Genomic DNA, 16,796 nt, shown 5'->3' on the forward strand with positions numbered 1-16,796 from the left:
CAGAGGAATGCTATTGATGAATTCTAGAGGCTGGAGGTGTTGCAGCAGTTTGAGTAAGCAATTAAAAATGTGAATGTTGGTTAAGAACATTAGAAAGTTTCATTCTTAATTATTGACATTAATAATTTCAAATCTCTGTCACTTACAGACATGTGCAGAGATCACTAACCACAGGGATCACCTCAAGTAGTCCATCTACATTTTTAATTCCTGGCTATATTTTAAATTGGATCATATAGGTTTGTATAAATCATCTATTAATTAAAACTATTCTATTATTGCTTTTAAAAAAGTATAAATCCTTATGTATATGAAAATTCTGTCTTACCCAGAATAATTTACTAACACATCTTTTGAGACAGGAAGACACTTAGATTAAATATTTGTGATTAATATGCAAATACCCACTTGAGAAATTAAAATAGTTTGATTTGCTTTCTTATTGAAATTGATTTCCTCACATTATATCAAAGTCATATAGGCTACAGGCAAACCTAGTCGGCCTGCACTTGAGATCTTCACAGTTGGATGCTATCTATTCTTTCAAGTCATATGTCGCGCTCTCTCACCATGACTAGTTTGATTCTATAAGACACCATAAATCTACTGGTTCTTATCTACTGGCTCTCATATTCTTATAAAACCACTTTTTTAAAGCATCCAAATATTTCTTCATTCCTTTTCTTTCTTCTAGGTAGTCCATAAAATACACTATTGTCAGTCAGCCTTGATTGAAAGATTTTTTATTGATTTGTATTCTTCCTGAGTATACTTTCCCCCTTTTTCCACTTCTCTAATTTATTATCATAGTTCAAGACCCTGGTAATTCCTAATTTTCACTTCTTTTTCCAAATTCTAACACCATGTGTTGAAATTTATAAAATTCTGTGACCTGTATTATCCATTTAGTCCGCTGCTTTAAAGTACTATTTAGCTGTGTCTTATTGTGTACGACCATATATTAAATGAAAAAGTAACTTAAGGTGTCCAAGGACTCGAAGTTTATGTCTTCATGTGGATACAGCTATTTGTTAAATAGACAAATGAATAATTCAAAAAACATGAGTGTTCATAGTTATTATCTTTGTCTAGAAATCTACCTTTATCTTCCCTGGTATATCTCTTGTCTATTATTTTTAACAGAGAGCTTAAACCAAAAATTTAGACACAGTTTTGTCAAGACTCATATTCACACTTTTAATTTTTTCTTTGGTAGGACATAACTTGTACTCAAAAATTCAAGCTATGGGCATCTTTACAGTTATAACTGATGTTGAAAGGAAAATGTCCAGCATTGTTAAAGAAACCATCATACCAAGCAAGATCAAAAACAAACAAACAAACAAACAAACAAAGCAAAACAAAACACAATTGCAAGTTACCTAAAGAAAAGTATCCTGGAAAAATGAGATCAGGGACCTAGGGTCAGAAAGAAACCTGTGTAAAGATAAGATGAGTTGAGAACAGTGTTAAGGTCATTTTGGTCTTTATTCATTAAAGGACAATGTGAACCCTTTAGGTCCAATTATCTTTCTATAAGAGATTCTACTTTAAGTGGGATTACATATATTATATACTAATATTATTCATATGTGATATAATATATTATATATTAATAGTATTAATATTAATTATATATTAATATTCTTCAATGAAAAGCAGCAAAATCAAAGTTCAGAGAGAGAAACTAAAAAAAATACATTGTTCAATAGGATAAAATTTTAAAACATAAAATTATTGTAAAACTCTTAATTCACATATTTGTTAAAAACAGTGGATTATGCATTCTAATATCAACTTTAGAACCAATTAAATTACATGAACTCAATTATTTGTTTTCCTCAGAGACTTTAAGATCAATGTTCCATCTATAGCCCATTAAGGATAAATGTTTTACACATCTTTTCAGTAACTGAGTTGGTAGCTGAAGCATGTGAAAATTTTACCATTGGGAGCTTTAAAACAAATGGAGAAAAAAACATCTACAAAGAAATATTTGGAGGGAAAATTCCTTCAAACTGGGCCTTTCTACTATCACAAGATTTTTGTATCTAAAATATATGTGTGTATATATTAAAAATTTGTTATGAGTTAGAAAATATGAAAAATATAACTTAAGAAATAAACAAAATGATTGTATTTAAAATGGTAATTTCATTAAACACAGTAAAATTTACTTCTTTTTGATACTTTGAAAATACCAAGATTTTATTTTTTTAAATTTATTTTATTTTTTGTTTCATTTTAGAGAAAGAGTGCACAAGTGGGGGAGAGGAGCAGATGGAGAGAGAGAGAAAAAGGGTGAGAGAGAGAGAGAGAGAGAGAGAGAGAGAGAGAGAATCCTAAGCAGGTTCCATGCCCAGTGCAGAGCCCAGTGCAGGGTTCAATCCCACGATCCTTGGATCATGACCTGAGACTGAAATCAAGTCTGACACTAACCTGACTGAACCACACAGGAGCCCCGAAAATACCTAGATTTTAAATGAAATTGTCCACAAATACTGTACAGAGTAGCAAAAGTAGATAAAATTTACCGCTTTTGAAATATAAGGAAATAAGGATGCCTGTATGGCTCAGTTGAAGTGTCCAACTCTTGATTTCAGCTCAGGTTACAATCTGACAGTCATGAGTTCCAGCCCCATATTGGGTTCTGTGTTGAGGGTGGAACCCACTTAAGATTCTCTGTCTCCCTCTCTCTCTCTGCCCCTCCCCTGTTCTAGAGCACTTTCTGTGTATGTGTATGTGTGTGTATAATATTTTTTCCATATATATATTTCTATATATATATTTCCACATATATGTATGGAAATAGACACAAATATGGAAGAATTATTAATGTATACAAGATTCCAATGTAACTAAATAGAATATTTTTTATTCTGTTATGGTCTCATTTAGGGACACCTGTTTTATCAGGCAGTTTGGGGGCAGTTATTTTTAAATTCTATATATTAGGTTAATATATATATATGTAATTATATATACAACATATATAGTACTTGGTCTGTGTAATACTCACTCATGTTTTTTTGTTTGTTTCTGACAAGTAGTTGACTTCTAACCTACAGAAATTTCTTTGAATTTTAGAAATTAAAACATTCAACATTAGTGCATTGCAGCAGATATATGAAACAAAATGTATTTCTTCATCTAGAAGTCCAACTTCAATAAATGAATATTATAGAAATGACCTAAAGACAATCTGCCAAAGAGACTGGTTTATTCAATCCTCATAATGGATATCAGGTCAGGCACTTTTTGTCTATTCAAGGCATTCCTTCAGCTTTCTTTTTCTACATTATATTTTTAAGCCTTACCAATTATTTTTCCTTCATTAAGAAAGGATGGTGTATATTTTTCATTGAACAATTCTAATTTACACTGAAAACATTTTGAATCAGCTAATGGATAATTACATATAGTAGATAAACTTAATATTAAATATATCATTATTGTAAGTCTTTTTTTTTTAATACTTGCACTCCCTTTCTTATAAACACATAGAAGTTTTAGGATCTGCATTTCTTATGCTTTGTAACAGCACTACAAATCTTAAAAGATACTTCATTGGAACAATGAATAACTCATAATTAGAGTAAGTAGCTATACATGCAAAACTATCTGAGAAAAGATTCTCAAGACTCTAGAAAGCATTCATGATAATTATGAAAGTGAAGCACAAGTGGGATGTATTATTAAAGATAATAAGTTAGGAAAGTAGAGCATGTTTAGACTGAAACTTTATAGTATGAATTTAGTCACAGAAATATATGTGATGTCTTGGATAGAAAGTTAAATTATATTTAAATCATTGTAAGGCATTATTGCATTATTGATACCAAGGAATTATGATAACTATGTAAGCATGGATATAAAATATTTTTAAAGTATTATTAAATAATCAACATATTTATAATACAATTATAATTTAACTTAAATATATAGTATATATACCATATATTTAACTTAAATATGTTATATATATATATATATATATATATATATATATGCAAGGAAATATAGTTCTGGAATTAAACGTAGGGAGAAAACTAGTAATATAGTCAGTTGCAAATTCCTATGCAGCATTTGTACTCTAAAAGGTACTTTTTAGTTGTTTTGCATTTTATATCTAGGTAACAAATTTCTAATTGATTCAGCTACAACTTTACACTCCCTGTGGAACACACGTAAAAAACTTATAGTGTCATATTCCTTCTGTTTCAAATTAGCTTTTTCCCATTATTCCAGTATATATTACCAAGATTTTCCATATGTGGGTAGACACAGTTTTTCCTCCCTACAAGACTCATATAGAAACAAAAATAAAGTGAGAACATTCATTGTATAAATATGCTTTATAACATTATGGATTTTAAGTACCTTAAGGGCATCAAAAAGATAAGCTCATTTAACTGACAACTAAATTCTCTATATTCACCCAAGTAACTATAATATATTTTCTGAATTTTACTACCAAACTGATACAAATATTACTGATATCAAAAAATGGCCACTTGATTTCTATAGACCAAATATAATTTAAAAATTTGTTGTTTATTATATTCAAACATTGATCAAAATATATTCCAGTCTCATACTTGCTTCCTTCTCTTTCCTTAATTGCATTCAATTAAAGCTTCTGTGTTGGTGTGTTTTTGTTTATTGGCTTGTTTGTTTCTCTCTCATTTTTGTCTGTCTATTCCATGCTCTAAATTATTTTCATTGGCATTTCCACCAATCTCTTTTACTGATCTCTCCCTTTTATGTAAATCAATTGAATTTGTATGTCTCTAGGTCCGACCTCTCTCCAAGTCTTATCTTTCATTTTCACAAACTGCTAGACAATATGGCAGACATATAAAAAAATAGACCCAAAATTGAATGTTGATTGTATAATAACCCATCTTCAATTAGTACTGTTTTATTAATTTCTTACTCATATTGATGTTACCATAATTATTTCAGTCACCTTATTTTGCAACCTTGAAATTATTTTAAATAATGGCCTCTTTTACTACCCACATCTTAGAGTTTCCCCAAACCATCTACTCTAACTTTGTGTCTTTTCATCTCTAGCCATTTCAAATTTTTCATGTTTTAATGTAGACACAGCTAGTAGCTTTCTAATTGATCTCCATGCTCCTAAATTTTAACACTTTCATTTTTTCCCATGAACAGTGGTGGTTTCTGAAGACCAATTTCAAACAGTCCTTCCTCAAAAACCTTTCTATGAAAATTTTACAGATAAGTTGCATCTTTTTATAATACTATGCTGTGTTCTTCACAACATATTGCAGTGAAAAAAAGCAAGATGGAATGTGTAGCATGGTACTAAATAACATATTAAAAAATAGAAAAACAAACCATAAATATATTTACATGATTTTTCCCAAGGGAGAAAAGGCAGGAAATATAGGGTAAGAGAAGCTAATTTCTTATATATACTTATTTTTTTCTTATCACTGAAAATTTTTACCCTTTTACCAACTATCCCTATTTCCCCCACACCATAGCCCGTGGCAACCACTTTTCTACTCTATTTCTATGATTTTTCATTTTTTGTTAAGAGTGTGCATATAAATGATAAGAGGTATTATCTTTCTATGTCTGGCTTATTTCACTTAGCATAATGCCCTCAAGATCCACCCATGATCTGCAAGTGGCAAGAATTTTTTTCTTTTTCATAACTCATCTAGATATGTACATATCTTACCTCAACTTTAACCATTCATCCACTGCTAAACACTTACGTGGTTTCTATATCCTGGTTATTGTACATAATCTGCAATGAATATGGGAGTTCAGATACCTCTTTGAGATCCTGTTTTTATTTCTTTTGGATGTATGCCCAGAAGTGCAATTGCTAGATCATATGGTATTTCTATTTTTTTATTTTCTGAAGACCCTCCATACTGTTTTCCAGAGTGACTGCACCAATTTGCATTCAAACCAATAGTGCCTAAGGGTTCCTTTTCTCCACATCCTCATCAACACTAGTTATCCTCTTGTCTTTTTTTATTCCAGCCATATTAACAGGTGTGATGTGATATCACATTGAGGTTTTGATTTGTATTTCCCTGATAATTAGTGATATTGGACAATTTTTTGTATACCTGTTGTCCATTTGTATGGCTTCTTTGGAAAAATATCTATTCACTTCTTCTTCCCATTTTTCAATCCTGTTGTTTATTTTTATTTTGTTACTGAGTTGTATGAGTTTTATAATAAATAAACAAGAAAACAAATAAACAAATAAATAGACAAACTAATAAATAAGAATTAGAATATTACTATTTTGGAGTCCTTAAGTAGCAGATCTATCAGTAATAATTAATGGAAATGTCACAAAAACAAAGGCAAACAGACCTACACATATCCCCTTGTATTAGTCAGAGTCCTCTAGAGAAAGAGATGCATACATAGAAAAACATTTATTATAAGGAATTGACTCACATGATTATGGAGGTTGAGAAGTCCCAAGATCTCAGGAGAGATCCAATTGTGTAGTTCTAGTATGAGTCCTAAGGCCTGAGAATAAGGAAAGTAAATGGTGTAAATTCCAGTATGAAAGCCAGCAGCTGTGAAATTTGGGAAGAGTTTCTTTTCTGTGCAAGTCTGGAGAGAGGAAGAACCAATACTCCAGCTCAACCAGTCAGGAAAAAGGAATTTCCTCTTATTCATGGGTAGGAGGAAGGGAGGGCTTTCAATGAACTGGACAAAGTTCACCTACACTGGGGAGGGCAATTGGCTGTATTTAGTTGACTATAATGTCATCCAAAAATATCCCCATAGACAAACCCAGATTAATGTTTGATTAAATATCTGGGCACTCTGTGGCCCAGTCAAGTTGACACATAAAATTAAACATCACACCCTTGAATGGAGGTACACAAAATTTTATATAAAGCAGTCTTGTCAAAAATAACTGAATGCAAATATGGTCCAAACTCTATCTACCAGGTCATAAGAAATTACTTCATGGCTATAATCATCAGTGTTCAGACTATTGTCTATTAGATTTATGAATTGTTTTCTTCAATAAAATATGTCAAGTAAACAAAAAGAGATAGAAAGAAACTTGAAAAATTATATAATGTTTAAATGTCATTTTTAAGTTACAATATATGGAAATTGAGTAATAATTCAAACAATTTTGAAAAATAGATATTTCATAAAAAGTTGCAGAGATGGATGATAACAGATGTATATTAATATAAATTTACTTGGCCACTGAGGTATACATTTAAAAATGCTCAAAGTAGTAACTTTTATGTACCTTTTACTGTAATTTTTTAAATATTTAAAATTTAAAAATTTACATGAAAAGTTGATATTTTAACACATCAAAAATTAGTAGTAATGTTTAGGTTTAAAATAGTGTTGTGATTTTTTTAAGGGTGCATTTTATCTAGAGATACCTTCTAAGTATTTCCAATTAGAGTGATGATTCATTGGGTATTATTCAAAATAATCCAGGAAGAGACCTGGGAAATGATATAGACTAAACAAATTGATGATGTATTCATAATTGTTGATGAGGAAAATGAGTATTTGATATTACACTAAAAAATTCTGTACCTGTATAAAATTTCCAGAATAAAAACTTTTTAAATATAAAAAATTCTGTATCTGTGTAAAATTTCCAAAATAAAACTTTCAAAAATATAATATTTCTTTATTTCTATTTTTTATTATGCTTTAGGAAACTATTCCTATATCTGTATATTCAAATGTTATCCATTCTATTTTTACCGTTTTTTAAGTAAAATAGATACCACAAAGCATTTCTCCTCAGAGTTGAGACATTTTTCTTTGTTAAAAATGGGAATAATAATATCCACTACATATAATTATCAAGATGAATAGATAATAGATCAGAAAACACCCACATAAGCAAAGTTACAGTGTCTGCTTTTATGCATTAATGTTCCTATTGCCCTTTCTTAATTGACAAAACATTTCTGATCCTTGGAGGATTCATTTCTCCAGGATTCTCCATTTAGTTCAGCTTTTATTTGTCATAAAAATAAATCTTAGTACTCTGATCTTTTGTCTGAAACAACACTAACAGTTGTTTTGCCCGCCCAATCACATTTTATAACAAAGCTGTGATAATAACTCAGGAAAAAAGGAAAGAAAGAAACCTTAATTATATAAATTAATTTTAGCTTTTGTGCATTTTAGTAGATAGAAAAGAGATTACTTACGTTGTTTCAAACATTGTGTAAAGTTTGATATAACCCTTAATCATCTTTATGTCCAAAATGGTCCAGGCTCAGTGAATAGATTATTCACCTACCTGGTCATACTTTGCAAATTATCCAAGGACTATACTTTCTGTTATCAAGAGACAGGCCTCATGTCCTTCTGTGGGACTCAGACACTGGCTCCTGAGATAAGGATGGTAAGGAATATACATCATTAGGACAGATAAGAGAAAGAACAATCTATCAGTAAAATCATTCTTATGTCCAAAAATCAAATAAAAAAAAGAGGAAAACAATGACTGTCAACAGTCTAAGCAAGGAAGCAAGAAATTCTGGGGCAAAAATAATTACACAATTAAGAAAACTATTTCAGACATTTAGTTCCAACTTTGTGGTTGCCTGAACTTTGTCTCTACCATACATGAGGACAGATTCTGCATGATAAGGGACATGGTGGAAGAGAAAGAGATTAGGGAAGATAAAATTGTCTGTGCTCCCACTGTGCTTGACCAAACAAGATGCAGGCGCATGAGAGAGTTTTCTTTCATTCTATATAAAGAGAGAGAGAAAGAGAGAGAGGGAGACAGAGAGAGAGAGAGAGAGACAGAGACAGAGAGAGAGAGGGAGAGAGTGCAGAAATCAATGCAGGGATCAATTCCACAACCCCAAGATGACCTGAGCTGAAATCAAGAGTCGGATGCTCAACCAACTGAGCCACCCAGGGGCCCCAAGAGATGGCTTTCTTAACTCAATAAATATCAATCTAGTGAGCAAACCAGTGTTGCTCTGGACTCAGAAAAGTGGCAATCTTTAACAATCTCATTTAGCAAGAAAGACTTCAGGCCAGGCTAAAGGATTAGTTGCCAGAAGTAATGGCCCTAGTAGTGTTTTTCTGGGGAGGAAATGTTAAGTCATGAAATGCAAAATGAAGAAGTGAAGAGAGAGCCAGGAAAAGTGATCAGTTTGACACCAGTAGTAAATATCAGTGAGCAAAAAGGAAATACTCAAGCACTGATGGTCAGAATTATCTAGTACTTATATTAATTATTTTGTAATTAAAAAGTCATTATTGGTATTACAAGTGCAAAACCTATACACAGAAGAGCAAATGATATATGTTAGCATATTTATTCCTGATATTTATTTGGTAAATTGCAAAGATTTTCTACTATAAAGACTTAATATTCATCGTAAGGAGACAAAACGTTAAAAAAGTAACTGAAGTGAACCATATGTCTGCTGGAAAAAAAATGTACCACGTACTCTTAATAGTTTAAGTTTCTAAGCTTTATAAAGTGACTTTAGTTTTCTCCTTTTGTCATTGCAACAGATGATTTTAATACCTATAACTATTTCTCAAGCTTTCTTACATTTAATGTTTACTGTCCTCTGAAACCATACCAACCTCAGAGGATTTTTAAAAGTCAATGCCATAGAAGACTCGACTCCATGCTAGGAAGATTTTATGAATCATGGAATTATTGGAGTGTGGATGAAACCTTATCAACCTCATGTAGTGATTTAGATAATATGCTTTAGTTTTAATTCCCCTATATTCTACTTTAAAGGTTTTTTCTAATGACCTATTGAGAAATAATCAAATCCCATTTACTCTCTCTCACTAAGGTCAATCAAGTAGTATGTTTTTATTTCTCCACAGCTTTTATACCTCTTTGTCATGTTGAAAGAGATGATATAATATTTTAGAGTAACCATTTTATACTGCACGTATTTTATTTCAAAATATTATATTAGCCAATATTTGTTACCCTATTTTAAATGCTATGACAACATAGTGCTATAATTAGAGTATATAGCAACAATCCTCTCATAGAACAAAATCCCTGTGCACTAACTTTTAAAATACATCTATCTTTTCTTCCATGTGTTTTGTACACCTTCTCTTAAAGTTGAAGCTGAAAATGAGTCAGGAATGCATTGGATCCTTGATATTCCCACAAGAAGAATACAGTTTATGAGTTACTTTAGACACGTTAGCCTCCAGCAGTTTCTGCTCTATTTTTGCTAAAGCCAATATATGATATGACCAATTGATTATGGCTCTCCTTTCTGGCACAGGAGATATATTTTTCAACTACAAGTTAAAAAAGAAAATAGCTCCCTTGAAAAATCCTTCTCAGAATTGCTACAATTTTCCTCAACTCTGTTGCTTACTGTGTGGTGTAGCCATGTATGATTGTGGTTCCTGGTTCCAGTTTTGTCAGTCACCTTCTTTGTTAAAACAGGAGCAGTCATAGAATCTTATGCCATTTGTTTTGCCGCTCAGAAATGATTGCTCCATGACATATCTTCTGTTCCTTTTTAAGTACTGATAGAGTGGCAACTGCAAGTTAATTCCACCAGTTCACATTATTAATGAATAACTAAAAAGAAAAAGTAAGATCATGACTACAGCAATTGTTCTATATTGCTGCATATATAACCAATTACCACAAATTCTATGGCTTAAAATAGCCCATGGTTTCTGAGTTGGGAGTCTTAGCATAGTGTGGCTGAGGCCTCTTACTATCTCACAAGTTTCAATAAAGGATTGGCCAGGCTGAGTTTTTACAAGCCTGGCCAGGTTAGCCCAGGCTAACCCGGGAAGGAATCCACTTCTAAGCATCTAAATTATTGCAAGAAGAAATTCTTTTGTGTTTGAATTACTGAGGGCTCTAGCTTTTTGCTGGTTATGGCTAAAGGCCACCCTCAGGTCCTAGAGACTATTCACAGTTCCTTGTGGCTCTACTCAGTTTCTTGCCACAAGGGCTTCCTCAACATAAATGCTTACTTCATCAAACCAACAAGGACGACCTTTCAGTGTAGTCTGCTAGGGCAAAGTCTTATATATAATAGCATAACCAAAGGAGTGACATCTCTATATCCTTATTGGAATGCCACATTCTGTTGGCTAGAAGCAATTCACACATACTGCCTGCAGTCAATGCGAGGGGATTACGCAGCGGTGTGGACCCCAGGATTTGGTGGGAAGGCCATCTTGCAGCCTGTTCATCACAATGACTCTAATACAGATATAAATGTATCAAAGACTTTTTTTAAGTTTATTTATTTATTTTGAGAGAGAATGCAAGCTGGGTAGGGGCAGAGAGAGAGAGAGAGAGAGAGAGAGAGAGAGAGAGAGAGAGAAAGAATCTCAAGCAGGTTCCATGCTGTCAGCACAGGGCTGGATGTAAGGCTCGATCTCATGAACTGTGAGATCATGACCTGAGCCAAAATCAAGAGTCAAATGCTTAACCCACTGAGCCATCCAGGAACCCCTCCAAGATTTTATTTAATTCATTAATATTTTAATGGGCTCAGAGTAGAATGGAAACTGAAACACTTGTACAGTCAGATGAAGAATGCTAGACTGGATTTACAAATAGATGCAAAAATTCATGAAATATCCACAAAGCATTTAATCAGATAGAATTTATAGTTTTATGAAAAAAAATAATTTGCACTACTTTTGGTATTTTAAAACTGATTGTAGATTAGCTCATAATATAAATGATTGTGGAATAACTCAGAAGCAAAGAAAGGTGCAGAACCTCCATGGAGTCAGATGACCCAGAATAAAAGAAACCAAATCAAGAATTCTTTGGTCTGTTTCAAAATCTTAGACGTTTTTTCCCCTTCTTTATAGCACCCACTCTTCCCCTGTGATTATAATCATCTCAAGTAGACTTTTTTTTTTTAAATCAGGCTGGTCTCATCTGATTTGTACTGATATTTACATAGGTACAGCAAAAGTGTTGCTCAATCATATAGCTCTCTGAGCTTGTTTTTCAAATCTAGAGTCATACAGTATTCAATAATTAATAAATCCATAAAATTAACTTCTGTCTGGAAGTTTCCATAAGGAATCTCAGACTGGATTTATAAAAAAGTCTCTATTATCTACAATACTGAGACCAGAAGCCAAATGTAGGAACTCCACCAAATTTTACCTAATTTATCTTTAAATCTGGATGAATTTCTCTATTTCAGAGGTTCTCAAAATATTCCAAATGTCCTGGTCCAAGAAATGACTTTCCTTACCACCTGTCAGTCTGGGACACCATAAACAAGGCACCAGGATAGTTTTTCTAGGACGGCTTTACAGGCATTTGCTCTATAAGTATAGCTAACAGTGGTCCCTTAAAGTGCTTGTCAAAACTGATTAAACAGGGACGCCTGGGTGGCTCAGTCAATTAAATATCTGACTCTTGATTTCAGCTCAGGTCATGATCTCACGGTTTGTGAGATCCAGCCCTGGGTCAGGATCTGTGCTGGTAGCACAGAGCCTACTTGGATTTTCTCTCTCTTTCTCCCTCTGTCCCACCCTTGTTCACTCTCTCTTTCTTTCTCTCAAAATAAATAAACTTAATAAAAAAAGATTAAATACACATCATTTTCAAATATGATACTCCACTAAAATCTTAGTTACATGATCAATTTATCCAGTTATATCATGGAAGAGAGTAAGACAGATGCTTCCTGAACCTGTGCACATAACTATATTGCTATGAAAGTTAGACGATATAATGAGTTTATGATTTCTGCGATGTCAGGGTGAGTCACCCTGGTTTACAAAAGCAAAGACACTACATTGAAATGGGATAGCTTAAAAAGAAAATGAGCTTCTTATATATATGGAAAATAGAACATTCAGGCATTATCAACAATATTGCAAGCAATTAAATAGCCACAATAAAATTCTCTTCAGTCTAACCAGTCTTCTGTATTTAACTCCTTTTCTGTTGTATCTGATTTAGTATAAGCCCAGCAGAAAACTGTCTGCTTCTTGATCAAAAGGAATCTCGAAATTCTGATTAGTCTACTGATAGAGTCTAAATATTACCTAAACAATGTCAGCTCAGTTGCTACAAAGAGTCCATTTTTGAAGTGTCAATAGTTTGAAGTACCTACCCCTGTCCTTTTTCTTGGGTTTTTGAGACTATCCTTCATGGTTAAAGATAAAATTCTGGTCAGCAAATGATAGCAGGTTATCTAGCTGGAGACAAAAACCCTAGGGGCGGGGGGAGGGGGTTCTATTATTTTTTTCTAATGACAAATTTCAAATGTGCAAAGTCTGAATAGAATTCATAATAGGATCAATGCAACTGACAAGGAAATCTGTTTCCGTGGTACGAGGAATAAAGATAATAAAACTATTCCCCTCACAAAATGCAGACAAATTATCTCTGATAATAATAAGTCTATTTTCAATGAAGATAAGGAGAATTATACATCTATCTGACTTACAAGAATAAATGAACACAAATTTAATAAGGAAAAATACTGACATAAAACAAACAATAAATCTGAGACATACCAAAACATATACAAAGAATACCAGGTGCAAGATTGAGTAACTCTGGAGAAGGACTGAGACCTAGGTGTTGTCAAAAACCAAACTCTGTGCTCTGGAGCTGAAATATAGCATGAAGACATAGTTTGGGGATAAAGAGGAACAACAGTTTCATTACCATCCCAGGCAAAGAAGATTGCAGCAATCTAATGACTTCAAAACTGCAGACCCACTGGGGGTGAAAGGTTGAGGAGTTTTACAGGAAAATACAGAAACTGGGAAATTTCAATAGGAATCTGGTACCTGCTGCCAGCCACGGCCATGTCTTCAAGGTGGTCTCTTGTCCCTGAGTATACATTGAGGTCAGCAAGATGTCCACATCCATACTGAGTTCCTAGAACAAAGGATTCCATAGAAAGCAAGTAAAAGGTAAGGGAGGCTTCAGTAATGAGGAAGGGGGCACCTGGGTGGCTCAGTCAGCTAAAGGACCAACTCTTGATTTTGGCTCAGGTTATGATCTTGCTGTTCTTGAGTTTGAGCCCCACCTCAGGCTCTGTGCAGACAGCATGGGGCCTGCTTGGGATTCTCTGCCTCTTGTCTCTCTCTCTCTCTCTGCCCCTCCCCTGTTTGCTCACTCTCTCTCAAAAATAAATAAACACACACACACACAAAAAGAATGAGAAAGAAAATTTGTGCAGTTTAAATTCAAACTTTGTTGAAGCATTAGTGTAATCAACCTTTTTAAAGTTAGAGAGACAAAGAGAGAGAGAGCCTGAGTGGGGAGAGGCAGAGAGAGAAGAGAGAATCCCAAGTGGGGGTTGATCACATGAACCACAAGATCATGGCCTCAGCTGCAATCAAGAGTCAGATGCTTAACCAACTAAGCCACCCAGGTGCCCTGAAGTGTTAATTTCCAACCACCTTCACGTTTCTGTAGCTGTTCCATGGGTACTTTTCTTTAAAAAAAAAAAACTATATAGGAAAGTTGAATGTGTTTTCCAAATTGAGAACCATTAGCCTAAATGGTGTTACATTCAGAATAAAGGAATAAGGTTGTGAAAAAGTAGAAATGCATAAATAATAAGAAAAATTATGACTGAAAACATTACACTATTAATGCCTAACATCAGGCAAAGCATCTCGAGGACTCTAACAAATACAGAAAAACAACAGAATTATATCATAAGGTCTTGATCAATATTTTCCTTTAAGGTAAAAACAGTACGGACAAAGAGTGCATTAACAAACTTCTAGAAACTTCCCATCAAGCTTATCATTTCTAAAATACAAATATTAACATTTTACCTATACAAATTTAAATTAAGAGGTGTATGCCATTCTTTCTACTTAACTCTTTTCATGCAAATAAGCTAACAAATCAAAATACTTTTGTTATTGCTTTCTAAAAGATGGAAAAAATGTCATTTCCAAAGACCCTCTGGAAACATTAAAGATGTTGTAAATGATGTTGTAAATGATATCCTGCAAGTTCTGTGAAATAAAAATATTTCCCAAATAATATCATTGCCAAAATAAACATCTAGATTGCAATCATAGAATAAAGACAAAATAACAATATTCAAATTAATGCTGTCAATATTATGAAATGTAATCAAAGTTTTATTCACAAGTTATCCAAATCTTACATAATTCACTTACTAAGCAATATTATCAGTAATTTTAAAAGCTACTGCTTAAAAGATTAACAAAATAACAATATTTAGTTTTAAAAGCGAAAGGAACTAAAAACAAACAAAAATAATAAAGTAAAAATATTAGGCTAATATAGGGATCTTTGAGAGAAACCTGTATTTCTTCAATAATTTAATCAAAGAGTTTAAAAAAGAAGTTTTAGTTACATGATCACAAATGAAGAATGAAAAATGTAAGCATCACAAATAAAGAGTACACAAAAACATTTAACAGATGAGTATTTGGAATTTCATATGAAAATGAAAAGAAATGGGTAATATTAGAGAAAATAAAAATGGACCCACTCAAATATGGATATAAAATAGACAAATAAAAACAAGAGAATAGGTTTTTAGAACTATTCCCTACAACATTCAATGAACAAGTTATTTTCAATTATTTGAGAAACAAATATAGATAGTACTATTTAAACCATTATAGACAAAAAAAAGGTGGACTTCTTTCTATTGAATTCAAATATATGGCAGTTTTGATACAACTCAATAAAAATATCATAAAAAATATCATAAGCTCATAAAAACTTGTATATATAAATTATGAGCAAAATACAAATTTAATGTTAACACATATTAAAATCATAATTCTATTCAAATGAGGTTTAAAACAAAAACTAAACTAATTGCTTAGGAATATATATATATACATATATACATATATATACACATATATGCATATATACATATGTACATATATACATATATATATACATATATATATATATATATATAAATATATTTATGGCTAACAAAACTACAAAAATAATCAAGAAAATGTCACAAAAGTCAGAATAAGAAAGTTTTGATCATGGAGAAGCAGGAGGCCTCTTAATGCCCTAAGTATTTAATGAATTGACCTTTGCTGGCATTCACCATATAGCTCTTCATATATACATGCACATATACATATGTGCTTGGAGTTCTCTCTCTCCATCTCTCTCTGCCTCTATCCTGCTTGTGCTCATTCTCTTTCAAAAATAAATAAATCAATAACTTAAAAAATTACTTAAAATTTTTTTAAAAGAAAAATGATGGATTCATAAATCATAAGAATAAAGATTATTCATAAAGAAGAGGATTATTACTAGGTAACTCTGATCAAACTGCCTATGAACATTTTTGTAATCTGAAACTGTGGGAAAAATACCTACGGGTCAATAATTTTCCTGTTACCATGAGCAAGGTGACATGCTGCTTATCAAAGTCTGTTTCCTATGGAAAAAAGATGAAGAATCTTTTAAAATATACCTTTGTGGGTCTACAAGTCTAGGCTAGATTCAGTTTGAAGTTCCTTGGCATATAAGTTTATCACTACCAATTTAAGCACCTATGTAATGGTTTAAAAGTGAGGCAACAAAAAACAAATGAGAAAAGGTGTGTAATTAACTAAGGACCTTATTCATGTTGGCCATCGTTTATGCAGCACTATTTAATAAGAGGGACGTCACCTAGAGTGCTAAATAGCCCAGTGCAACAACAGTGCAGAACCTGTGTACCAGAGCTCTTTGATATGCAAACTAAAGTCACATTTCTAGAAAGCCAGCACTAACCAACATGGAGATTGGCACATGAAAATGTTCCCTTACT

Source organism: Felis catus, chromosome B3, assembly GCF_018350175.1.
Source record: "Felis catus isolate Fca126 chromosome B3, F.catus_Fca126_mat1.0, whole genome shotgun sequence".
In the NCBI taxonomy this organism is placed as follows: Eukaryota; Metazoa; Chordata; class Mammalia; order Carnivora; family Felidae; genus Felis; species Felis catus.